This window comes from Physeter macrocephalus, chromosome 12, assembly GCF_002837175.3.
Source record: "Physeter macrocephalus isolate SW-GA chromosome 12, ASM283717v5, whole genome shotgun sequence".
NCBI lineage: Eukaryota > Metazoa > Chordata > Mammalia > Artiodactyla > Physeteridae > Physeter > Physeter macrocephalus.
Genome location: NC_041225.1, coordinates 48,220,431 through 48,233,871, shown reverse-complemented (window position 1 = coordinate 48,233,871; position 13,441 = coordinate 48,220,431). Strand labels below are relative to the sequence as shown.

Below are 13,441 nucleotides of genomic sequence, written 5' to 3'. Positions count from 1 at the left end.
TACTTTGCAAATGCTAAAGCACTGTATAAGTGTGAGGAATTATAAATATTATTATCACTTGGGTCCCCAGTTTATGGGATTGAAAGTCAGCTACTCCAATGACAGATGAGTGGGAATACATGAATGATTATCCTCAAAGTATACTTTTTCTCTTTGCCATCTATCACCAATAAATATTTGATTTACATTTGAAATTTGGCAACCTGGAAAGCCATTAATCCAAATAAATACTCAGCGCCCTGCAAAGCAAAATGTTTCCCAGCCAGAGCCTTCACCTGCTCTGTGACGCTTGCCTTGCACATGTGCAGACAGACTCATTTGCTGCTGGTGCTGTCTATAATGACTCACCCCTCAGTCAGTCAACAGCCTGGCATATGTTGCCACTGTGCATGCAGCAGCTTGCAGGATCTGCAGGCAACTACAGAGGAAGGACAAACATTGTCCTTATGAGCTGACAAGCTAAGAGATCCTGTCATGAATGACTACTGTTTTTGACTGTCCAGGCTTCATTTACCCTCTTCTGGTAAGAAAACATCAATTTTCCTTTTGTTAACCATCCTTCCCCCACTCTTACCAGTGTTATTTTTGGGAGAGACTGACCTTAACCCCCTGCTCTAGAAGTGGGGATACAACCCGGGCCTTCTAAACAGAGAGAGCCTTGATGATTGGTTCTGGGAAGGGGAAGTCAGTTTGACCCATTAAATGTCAGGTCCAGAAGTCTTGCTCAAATATTGAGAAAAAAGTTGTTCTGAGCCTCAAGAGTACTATAGACAGCTTCCTGGTATGATTTCTGAGCACCTGGATCTAGCTGGACCTGAAGCTTACATTGGACTTTGAAGCTTATTACCCCAACCAATGAATTCCTTTTGTTTGCTTGTTCATTTGTTTGGTCTAGTCAAGGCTGTGCATAGCTGTATAACTAGTTATAGCAGTGTTCATTCCTTCAGTCTACACACTACTTATTGGGTGCTTCCTTGTGTCAGGCCCTGTGCAGGGAGTTTTGATGACAAAGACATGGACTCTCCCTTCATGGAGTTTGCAAACTAGTAGGAGAGACACAGAATATTAAAATACAATATAGTAAATATAATGAGTGATATATGTATGAGGCATTAAAGAGCATAGAGTGGAAGTCCTTAACTCATCTAAGAGTATGTCAGGTGTGGAGGATCTGGAAGGGTCTTCTACCTTGAGGATATAAACCCTGAGAGGCTACTTACTGGATGAGTAGGAATTATCCAGGAAGTGATGGGGAGGAAAGGAAATATATGCTTGTTTTTACCTCTGAGATATAGAGAATGGTGTGTGTGTGTGTGTGTGTATAGGTATGTATGTATGTGTATGTGTGTGTTTGTTGAGGGTTGGGGACTAGAGATGAATTACAAGCAGGTTCAGGATTCTAGAATGAAAATGAAAAATCTCACTGGAAAGTGATAGGATACTGGAAGGAATCTTGATGATGGGAGGAGTCCTTTTAGCTATGGACTTCTCTTGGGTTTTTGACTTCATCCTGTAGGTCATCCATGAAATGTATAAAGCAGGAGAATGTTTTGAAAGATATACTAGCAGCTATATAGAGAATGGGTTTGAGAAAGACACACTTGGAGGGAAGGAAACCAGTTAAGGGGCTCTTGATGAGAAGCCTAAGTTTAAAGAGACAAAGAGATTAGAGAAATATTTTGCAGGTAAAATTTGTAGTGTTGGTGCCTGGTTGTGGGGGGAAAAAGATAAAAGAGTCTAAATTTTTTTGGCTTGTGTGACTAGTGAAGGTAAATGACCAACTAAGATGATGAGTTTTTTGGCGGGCATGGTAAATTTAAGGTACATGAGGGATGACTGGACAGATAGGCCCATCCATCAGGCAGTTGGATATATAAATTTGTGGCTTGATAGAGAGGTCTGGGTTGGAGAGAGACATTTAGTAGTCATCAACATGTAGTTAAAATGATATTATCTAAGGAGAAAAGTGGGGTATAAAGAGTAGAGCATTTGGGAAGAACCCTGAGTACACCAATACTGAAGCATTGCGCTGGAGTAAAAAGAGTCCTGAAAGGAGGCCCTGAAAGAATCTTTAGAAAGACAGGAGAAGAACTAGGAGTGTGTGGTCTCCTAGAAATCAAGGAATAGAGAGTAATCATCCGTACCATATGCAGTAGAGTATAGGAAAAAAAAAAGTTATTCCAAACTACCTAAGGTATTTGAGTCAGGAAGTCATCTAGTGATTATAGAGTTGGTTCAGTAGAGGAAGGATGGGAGTGGGAACCAGAGTGGAGTAAGTTGAAGGTGACAGAATAACTATGACCACTCTTTGAGAAGTTTACCTAAAAAGAGAGGGAAAAGATGGTATAGTAAATGGAAATGGACCCAGTATCAGGGAAGGTTTCCTCTTAAGGACTGGAGCCATGTGAACATATTTCCAGGATAACAGGAAAGAGAGAGATACCAGAAAGGGGGAAGTGGGACATATGAAATGAGAAGGTTTGGGGATATAGCAAGACTTTAGAGCCTGGAGTGGGTGTGGTCAAGGGCACCGTGGATAGGTTGGCCTTGGAAAGGAGGACATATTATGATAATGGGAGGAAATTTTTTAGGTTGGATATGGGTTTTAATAATTGGATTGGGGAAATCTTTGGGAAGAATACACATTATGGCTCAATTTCATAGAAGTAGGAAATGGTGGGGGGAAGGTTGGAAAGTTGAGGACATAATACCAGATAACTGTTTTTCCTCATGTGGCCAGTTGTTTCTAGTTGGCCAGGAATAGATTATGACAAAAAAGATAAGTAGCTGAATGGCACATGGCCCAAAGGCCTTATCTTTTTCTTTTCTTAAGATATAATTTACTTGCCATAAAACGTACCTTTTAAAAGTGGTTTTTAGTATCAGTACATTCACAGTTGTACACCTATCACCACTGTCTAATTCCAGAACATTTTAATGACCCCCAAAATAAACCCAACTAGAAGTCACTACCTATTCCCCCCATCCCCCAATCTCTGGGCAACTGCTAATCTATTCTCTGTTTCTATAGATTTGCCTGTTGTGGACATTTCATATAAATGGAATCATACAATATGTGGTCCTCTTTGTTACAGACTTCTTTCACTTAGCATAAAGTATTCCAGGCTCATCCATGTTGTAACATGCATCAGTACTTTATTCCTTTTTATTGCTGAATAATCATCCATTGACAGATACTCCACATTTTGTTTATCCATTCATCAGTGATGGATATCTGATTTGTTTCATTTTGGGGGTATTATGAATAATACTCTTAGGAATATTCATATACAAGTTTTTGTGTGGACATGTATCTAGGAATTGCTCTGTCATCTGATGTTTATGTTTAAATTTTTGAGGAAGTGTCAAACTGTTTTCCAAAGTAGCCGTACCATTTTATTTTCCTGCCAGCAGTATAGAGTTCCAATTTTTCTATATCTTCACCAACACTTGCTATTATTACTTTTTCAGATAATTATCTTAGTGGATGTGAAGTGGTATCTCGTGGTTTTTATTTGAATTTCCCTGATGGCTAATGATGTTGAACATCTTTTCATGTGCTTATTGGCATTTATATATCTTCTTTGTAGAAATATCTATGCAAATTCTTTTCACCTTTTAAAATTAGGTAATTTGTCTTTATACTGTTGAACTGTAAATGTTCTTTATGTATTCTGAATACTAGATCCTTAGTAGATACGATTTGTAAATATTTTCTACAATTCTGTGGATTGTTGTCTTTTTACTTTATTGATAGTACAGTATCATTAGCAGCACAGATGTTTTAAACTTTGATGTAGTCCAATTTCTCTATTTTTTTATTTGATTGCTTGTGCTTTTGGTGTCATATCTAAGAAACTATGGCCTAATCCAAGGTCACGAAGATTTACACATATGTCTTCTTCTAAGAGCTTTATAATTTTGACTATTACATTTAGATTTTTAATTCATTTTAAGTTAATTTTTGTATATGGTATGGGATAGAGGTGCAAATTCATTTGTTTGCATGTGATATCTAATTGTCCCAGCACATCTGTTGAAAAAGACTGTTCTTTCCCCCTTTTAAATTGTCTTGGCCCCCTTGTCAAAAATGAATTAACTGGGCTTCCCTGATGGCGCAGTGGTTGAGAGTCCGCCTGCCAATGCAGGGGACACGGGTTCGTGCCCCGGTCCGGGAAGATCCCACATGCTGCGGAGTGGCTGGACCCGTGAGCCATGGCCGTTGAGCCTGTGCATCTGGAGCCTGTGCTCCGCAACGGGAGAGACCACAACAGTGAGAGGCCCGCATACCGCCAAAAAAAAAAAAAAAAAAAAGAATTAACCATAAATGGTTTATTTCTGGATTCTCAGTTCTATTCCATTAATCTATATATTTGTTTCTGTTCTTCTGACAGTACTACAGTATCTTTTTTTAAAATTTATTTATTTATTTTTGGCTGCATTGGGTCTTCATTGCTGTGCATGGGCTTTCTCTAGTTGCGGTGAGTTGGGGCTACTCTTTGTTGTGGTGCGCGTGCTTCTCATTGCAGTGGCTTTCTCTTGTTGTGGAGCACAGGCTCTAGGCGCGCGGGCTTCAGTTGTTGTGGTACATGGGCTCAGTAGTTGTGGCTCGCAGGCTCTAGAGCACAGGCTCAGTAGTTGTGGCGAATGGGCTTAGTTGCTCCGTGGCATGTGGGATCTTCCCGGACCAGGAATCGAACCCGTGTCCCCTGCATTGGTAGGTGGATTCCTAACTACTGCACCACCAGGGGAGTCCCCAGTACTACAATATCTTGATTGCTGTAGGTTTGTATTAAGTTTTGAAATTGAGAAGTGAGTCACTATTTTTATCAAGATTTTTTTTTGGTTATTTTGTGTTCCCTACATATCTATATTAATTTTAGGATCAGATTTTCAGTTTCTGCAAAAAAGCCAGCTAGGATTTTGATAGGGATTGTGTTAAATTTGTAGATCAATTTGGGAAGTACTGCCATCTTAATAGTAGTCTTCCAATCCATGAACACAAGTGGAAATTAGGTTACTGACTTGAGATTTCTTCTTTTTTAATAAAGATTTTAAAGCTATAAATTTTATATTTGAAGCTTTGGTCTAATAAGCACAATATCTGGGATTTTCAAGAGACTGGGAAACTGAGCTTAGAAAGTCTTTATTTGCTCAAGGTCACATAGCTAATAAGAAACAATATAGCAAGCTTGTAATTTGGGGACTGAATGACTCAAAGTTTGTTGTATTTGTTCCCTATTGCTTATTATTATTATTATTTTTTTTACTCTTTGTCTTCAAAGAGTGACTTTATGTCAGGTGCCAGGGATGTAAAGGATGCTAAGATAAATAAGCCCTGGACTTTGGTCTCAAGGAGCTAACACATTAGTTGAGGGAAAGAAATATGGAAATAAATGAGATGGAGTAGTACAGGTACAGACCTAGATGCCTCTACTGGGATGGTTGTGGTGCAGATGGTTGTGGTGCAGAGGTGAGGTGCTGCCTATGAAACGGGGAAACTTACTCTATTTTAAGTGCTATCAATAGGATTTGAGTTTTACCAGGTAAATAGGATGCCAGAGGGGCCAAGTGACCATTGTGTCTGTGTGTTTTTGATGTAAATACTCCCTTCTCCTGTCTGTGAGGGTCATAGCTTCTTCCTTCATTTTGGTTTGGGAGGAGTGAAGAGCATCTTGGGCTCAATTTCCTGTCTGTTTCAGGGGCTTGACACATAGCACCACGGAGTTTCATTGCTGGAAGCAAGGGCTGGTGCATTTAGACAAAAAAAAAGAAAGACTTTCAGAAATATGAAGGGACTAAGGTGGGAAAAGGACCTGTTGGATCTGTCTTCTGTGTGGTATTGTGGGCAGGTCACAATGAAAAAGGTCACAATGAAAAAGGCAGGCAAGATTCAGAAAGCATGTGGGCCATTTGGTCAATCTTGGTTTTCCCACTTTGGGCAAGAGATACTTTACTCTCTTCTCTATAAATAAATAAGAGAGGAATTGCAATGATAAATAGCAATTGACTCCTGGCTGTTGTATAGGGAAGACAGTAGGTTGAGGTGGAGTCTGTGGTGATGGGAGAGCAGGCGACCCAACTGAAGTCAGCAGGAATATTGGCTCAGGCAGTGTGTTGACATGTGGAAATGTGGGCCTAGTTTTCCCAGGTCTACTGATTTTTCAAGAGAATTTGGAAAGTTAGATTTTTAATAAAATCACTCAATTTTTAAGTGTAGGCAATTTTTTAAAAGACTAGGTGGGCTATTAATCTTCAGGCCAAACATGATACATCTGCAAGCCACTAGTTACAGCCTTCACCAAATCAGTTTGCAGCCAGGACCCAGCATTTTTGGCTTTGGGGACCAGCTTTTAAAGCATAGAGGAACCTGGGAAACCTTTATCCCTTGGGGAGCATAATAGCACCTCCGCTGGAGTGGGAATCATTCCTCCTATCCGGGGTCAGACTGACATGTCCTTACTTGCTGTTCCTGGCTCCTTTGGTGAGCCATGCTTAGTGCTTCTGGTTTCCCCAGAGGTCCTTCCTTACTTGCTCAGACACCTGAAGCAGTTATCTCTAGAATGATTGGGGAACACCAAAGAATGCAACTTTCTTGGAATACCACCAGGACTATGCTATTCAATATGGTAGCCACTAGGAAGGTGTATATGACTGTTCAGCAATTGAAATGTGGCTAGTCCAAATTGAAAGGTGCTGTAAATGAAATGATATTTTGGATATATTGGCTTAAATAAGATGTATTATTAAAATAATTTACCTGTTTTTACATTTTAAAAATGTAGCTACTAGAAAATTTAAAATTGCATATTTAGGTGACATTTCTACTGAACAGCACTGCACTGGGTCCCTCCCATTCCCAGGGTAAATTGGGAAAAGATGGTTGCTCATTCTATTCTCATTATCATGGGGACATCTACTCTGAAGGTCATGGGAGATGATGGGACTGTTGTGAGGGAAATAGCCAGGACTAGAAATGTCACATCACTTCAGACAGTTATGTCTTTAAGATAGGCAAATATATGCCTGTAGAGTGGCCACTGAACCATTAAAGGAAGTGCAGTCTCAGGGGATGACTGCAGGCTGACTGCTTCTCACAGATCCATTGATATTTCCTTTTATTTTGACCTCTGACCCTGGGTTCTACTACTCATTACTCTCTCAGGATCTGGCACATATTTGGACTTGAGGGAGTTGCCAGGGCCATTTTGAATAATAGCCTTTTTTTTCTGCCACCAGCATAAAACTGAGCCAAACACTGAGTGTGGATGAGTAGGTTCAGGGATGAGAGGGTCCTTCTATCACCTCATAGCTAGAGTACCACCACTGGAGTCCCCTTTCCTGGCTGGTGTTGGAGACTGGATAGTGGCCCCCAAGCACTCTGACTCTGGATGAGAGATTTATTCCCTTAGACCCCTGACAGAAGTTAGGAGTCTGTGCGGTAGATTCCACCCTCCTCCATACCCCATGGGCCAAGGGATATTGGGAGGATACCAAGAGAGGCAAGGAAAAGCTAGAGCTGAAGTGTGTTCTGTCATCTGGGAGTGCGTGCTCTACAGGAGCGCTGAACCCTGAGTGTGCCAGCAGGAAATTTAACCAGCAGAAGAATCAAAGAAGCAGGGATGAGGGTGCAAGTGTTGGATTAAAAACATTAGAAATCACTTTTAAAAACACTGTGCTGCATACTACCACGAGCATTATCATAGAAAGGTCCTTTCCTCCTTCCTTCTTTTTGCTCTCTTCCTCCTTTCCCTCCTGTTTCCTTCCCTCCCTCCCTTCCTCCCTCCTTTCCTTCCTCTCTTTTCCTTTTTTTTGTGCTGGGGCATGAACCTGCCAACATATCTTTGCAATCTATCAGAGCCCTGATTTATACCACTCAGAAGTTTTGCATGGCTGTCACCTCATTAAGGTATTTATGTCCTGGCAGAGCCTGAACTTGAATCTACCTTGAAGGTGTAATTGTGTGTTGCTAATGTAATGGCTGAAGTTGCCCATGCAAAGAGCAACATGGAAAAGGTCACAGGAGGAATGCAAGGTCACAGAGCCACCTGAAGCGTGCTCAGGGTTGATTTGCTCATTTACTCCAATTCCAGAGAGAAGTCTCATGACAGCAGGTAGGACTTGCAGGGGGGAAGGATTGCAGCATGGGCTTGTGCAGATGGGAATGGAGAGGAGTTTATTGTGCTTTCCAACTGCTGAAAGCCTCACTGAGAATCTGAGCACACACACAGCAATAGCCCCAACCCAGATGCCTATAAATATGGATGACTTGATGGGAGAGACGGTCGCTTCTCCCCTTAAAGATGGCTTGCTATTTCCCCAGCATTAGCAGATTTATCTGCAAAACAATATAGGAAGTTTTTTTTTTTTTTCTTCAGAATAGATACAAAATCCAGGCTTACTCTCCAGTGTTGGATCTACTTCCCAGATTCCTTAGGGAGGTGGTGAGGCATGAGAGATGTGGCTAGATCCACCACTGTGATGCTTTTCTTCTCCTGTCACCCAGGGGAGAGTGGCTGACTATACCACAGGGGCCCTCTGCTCCCTTAGATTATATCACATTTATGACTTCAGTGAATATTTATTAAGCACCTGCAATGAGGTGTACCAGGTGCTGGGGGTACTGCAGGGAACAAGGTAAGCATGAAGCCTGCCCTGGTGCTCAACTACTAGCTGAGGATGCAAGCAGTTGCAGTGTGGTAAGTGCTATCATGAGGGACAGAACAGGGTGCCAGGGCTGCACAGAGAAGGGACATCTCACCCAGAGCATGTAGCACAGGGAAACCTTCCCAGAGGCAGAAGACCCTGCGAATCCTATATTCATGGATTCATGAAAGGGACTTCAGAATTCATCTTGTCCAATTCTTGCAACAGTGAAGAAATTGAGTACCCCCCCACCCAGAGAAGTAAAGTAAAACCCCAAATTTACAACAGCTGGTAAGTGGAAGACCAACTGAACTCAGGCCTCTTTTCTTCACTCTATTATTCTGTTCCATTAAAGTCATGTGATTCTCTTTCTATAATGTTGGGTGTTAAACCAACTGAATTTTAAGACGTCAGAGGAAAGAATTGATAGGGACCACAGTATTGCTATTAATCAAATAACCTATGTTAGAGAATGTGACTGTCCTTAGGTGGAGGTTGAACTCCAGGACTAGGCTGAGCTGTCCACCCTGTCCTAGAGGTACTGGAGCTGAGACAATGCATGCACCTGTGGATGGCTTACTTTGAAGAGAAAGAGGAGATCTCGAAAAGGGCTAGGCTACCTTCTCCAGATTGTCTTCCAAATGCAGCATTTGGATGGGCCACTCAGTACCTCCCAGGGCACAGTGAGTGACACGACAGGAGGAACCAGGAGTGCTATGTTAACGGGAAGAAGGAAGAAACACCAGAAGGGAAGAAATACTCCCCCAAAACTCACGTTCCATACTCATTCATTTGTCTGTCAAACTATTTTTGAGCACCTATTCTTTCTCTGTGCTAGGTGGCAAGGATTTAATGATGTTATCTTGGCTACTAGAGAAGTCATTATTTAGTAATAAATAGTATTTTCCTTGAAGTTTAACATTAGGAGAGGAGGGGTTATTAAACATAAATTCTAAGCAACTCAATCAGTAGTTCACACAGTGCCTTTTTTCCGTCCTTTGAGTTTGGTGAAGAAATCCACATGGGGCACCACTTGCTATTATAAGGCCCTTATCTCAGCTTTGCACAATCCAAGTCACTGTGAGGTGGGAACCGAGTTCTGTCCTTCTGTGGTAAGAATGGAACAATTGTTTCCCTCTTCCTGTGGCTGCCAGCTGGCCCCGTTATGCTGTCACGCCATCACTCCCTCTGTCCCTTCCCGCTACCCCTCCCCTTCCCCATCTCCCCCACCCCACACCCCGTAAAGAAGGACCACCAGCCTTTGACTCACCTCTCTTCCAAAATTTTAGTGACTTGTCTCTTTCTCGGACTATGTTTAACTGATGTCACAGACCCCTCATTTTGGAGGGGTCTCAGTATAAGTGGGCGTTGACCTTAATATAAGTGAGTTTTCTGTGGTCTTACTTTTGGCTCCCCCAAAAGGAAACCCTGAGAGAAAAATATGGATTCAAGTTATTTATTTGGGGGGCAGCATCAGGAAGTACCAGTAAGGGAGTGAGAAAGCAGTAGAGAGAAGGGAACCAAGCCAGCCAAGTGTGGGGTAATGAGTAAGTCACTGCTGTGGAACCTGGGGCTCTGTTCCCAGGCCCTATGTGCAGCGTGCCTCAGAGTTGTCCCTGAAGGCTGAGGAAGTTAGCATATTTATCCACCAGCTCTCAGGCCTCTCTAGGTAAAGGTTGCTCCTATGGCACCAACTCCCAGAGCAGCCTGGAGGCCAGAAAATGCTTTGAAGCAGAGAGACAATGCAGAAAGCCATCCACATGGAAAAAACTGTGTGGTGACCTCTGGGGTAAGCTGGGGCTGTGGGCAAGGCACTGACCACCTAAGCCATGTCTTTGCTAATCTCTCTCTCTCTCTTTTTTTAAAATAGATCTTTATTGGAGTATAATTGCTTCACAATACTCTGTTTCTGTTGCACAACAAAGCGAATCAGCCATATGCATACACATGTCTCCATATCCCGTCTTTGCTAATCTCTGAATCCACTGTTTCTTTCATTTAAAAATATTTACTACACTTGTCACACTTTTCAATTTTATATTAATTTGTAAGTTCGTATGTCTAATATCTGTCTTACTTGCTACCATATTCCCAGTACTTAGCTCAGTGCCTGGAACCTGGGAGATCCTCAATAGTTATGTGTTAATTGAATAATTAAATGAATGAATGACTCCATGCCTCTGCATCAGCTTTCTGTTCTTGGGGTGTGTCTGGGACTACCTCTAGGGCTTTAGTTACAAGGGGTAAGGGAGGAGGGAGGTTGGAAGCTATACCTGAATATAGGTAGTTCTCTTCTTGAGAATCTCTATAGGAGTGGGGCATGGCTCTCATTAAAAAGTGTGCACTCCTGACTCTTGTAGCTTAAATCTGTAGGGAAACTCTAAGATCCCTTCAATAACTTACTCATTTGACAAGTATCAGGCACCCACTGTGGGTAATACACTGTGTTTAGAAGTATAAGATATACTAGCAAGGTACAAGATACAAGTCTTGTTCTCACAGACCTTACAGTCGAGTTAGGGGTAATAACATAACCCATGTGAATTACAAAACACCTTACAATCAAGAGTTGGATTGCACATCTCAGACTAAGTATTAAGTATTTGTAGGGTTCAGAATCATCAGGGGGATTCAGTACAGCAAAGGGGAATGGAGCAAGCTCTGGACTTGTGGTGAAGAGACCTCGGTTTGGGTTCCTTCTCTATCACTAGACTCTAAGACTTTTGAGGGCACAGACTAGAGTTGATCCTGAGAGAACTACTCACAATATTTAGAGCCCACAGGAGCTACCTCATTCTTTGCCCCAAGGCTGAGCAGTATGAATTACATTAACGGTGCTGATGCCCTCTGGTTTCTGGTTGGTTTTGACCAGTGGAGAACCCAGTTGTTGTGAGGAGAGTGAGGCCAGGATATTGGCATTCCATGGCTCCCTCCCTGTGGTCACCTTGGCCCAGCTACTGACTCTTTCCTATTCTTTCCTTCAGGGGTCCATTTACCTGAGCCTCTCTCATTACCTTGGGTTTCTGCTAGCTCTGGATTCCCACACTAACCTTTAGGTTCCCTGTGTCTTTCCCACATCTTGGTAAATAAACCCTCTTTGAATTATACAATTTCAATATGCCATCTCTTTTCTACTGGGACCTGTTACAAAAACTCAGACCCTGCCCTTAAGAAACTAACAGTCTAGTAGGAGAGAGAGTTCCAGACAAGACCATTCTTTTTTTTGTTGTTGTTGTTATCTATTTATTTTAAAATTTATTTATTTATTTTTGGCTGTGTTGGGTGTTCGTTGCTGTGTGCAGGCTTTCTCTAGTTGCGGCGAGCAGGGGCAACTCTTCATTGTGGTGCACAGGCCTCTCATTGTGGTGGCTTCTCTTGTTGTGGAGAACAGGCTCTAGGCACGTGGGCTTCAGTAGTTGCAGCACGCGGGCTCAGTAGTTGTGGCTCACACGCTCTAGGGCACAGGCTCAGTAATTGTGGCACATGGGGTTAGTAGCTCCGTGGCATGTGGGATCTTCCCGGACCAGGGCTCGGACCCGTGTGGCTCACGGGCCCAGCCGCTCCGCGGCACGTGGGATCCTCCCATACCGGGGCGCGAACCCGGTTCCCCTGCATCGGCAGGCGGACGCGCAACCACTGCGCCACCAGGGAAGCCCCGGCAGGAGGATTCTTAACCACTGCACCACCAGGGAAGTCCAAGACGATTCTTAATCAAAGAAAAACTGAAGACAGCATGCTGATGGGCTGACGAAGGTGTGATGATTCAGATCATAGGTAGCTAGAGGGCCTTTTCAAATTTACTTTGGAATATACAGGTGATAAAAAGTGTTACAGAAGAGATTATTACCTATAATTACACTAATTTAATTGTGGCAGCATGATTTACTGAAATAGTAATTGGGGCTTTGTTTTTGTTGTTGTTGTTTTTAACATCATTATTAGAGTATAATTACTTTACAATGGTGTGTTAGTTTCTGCTTTATAACAAAGAATTGAATTAGACATACATATACATACATCCCCATGTCTCCTCCCTCTTGATTCTCCCTCCCACCCTCCCTATCCCACCCCTCTAGGTGGTCACAAAGCACCAAGCTAATCTCTCTGTACTATGCGGCTGCTTCCCACTAGCTATCTATTTTACATTTGGGAGTGTATATATGTCCATGCCACTCTCTCACTTCATCCCAGCTTACCCTTCACCCTCCCCGTGTCCTCAAGTCCATTCTCTATGTCTGCGTCTTTATTCCTGTCCTGCCCCTAGGTTCGTCAGAACCATTTTCTTTTCTTTAGATTCCATATATATGTGTTAACATACAGTATTTGTTTTTCTTTTTCTGACTTCACTCTATATGACAGACTCTAGGTCCATCCACCTCACTACGAATAACTCAACTTCATTTCTTTTTATGGCTAATATTCCATTGTATACATGTGCCACATCTTCTTTACCATTCATCTGCTGATGGACACTTAGGTTTCTTCCATGCCCTGGCTATTGTAAATAGAGCTGCAATGAATATTGTGGTACATGACTCTTTTTGAATTATGGTTTTCTCAGGGTATATGCCCAGTAGTGGGATTGCTGGGTTGTATGGTAGTTCTATTTTTAGTTTTCTAAGTAACCTCCGTACTGTTCTCCACAGTGGCTGTATCAATTTACTTTCCCACCACCAGTGCAAGAGGGTTCCCTTTTCTCCACACCCTCTCCAGCATTTATTGTTTGTAGATTTTTTGATGATGGCCATTCTGACTGGTGTGAGGTGTTACCTCATTGTAGTTTTGATTTGCATTT

General features: G+C 42.3%; 1 long non-coding RNA gene across 1 annotated transcript in view; it reads left to right on the top strand.

Moving 5' to 3' along the window:
* Positions 1-445: 445 nt before the first annotated feature.
* LOC129392624 (uncharacterized) overlaps positions 446-13,441 on the top strand; it is an 80,023-nt gene continuing 67,027 nt past the window's right edge. The window contains exon 1 of the long non-coding RNA XR_008618821.1: positions 446-523. This is a non-coding gene — a long non-coding RNA (uncharacterized lncRNA). The remainder of the gene's footprint in view (positions 524-13,441) is intronic.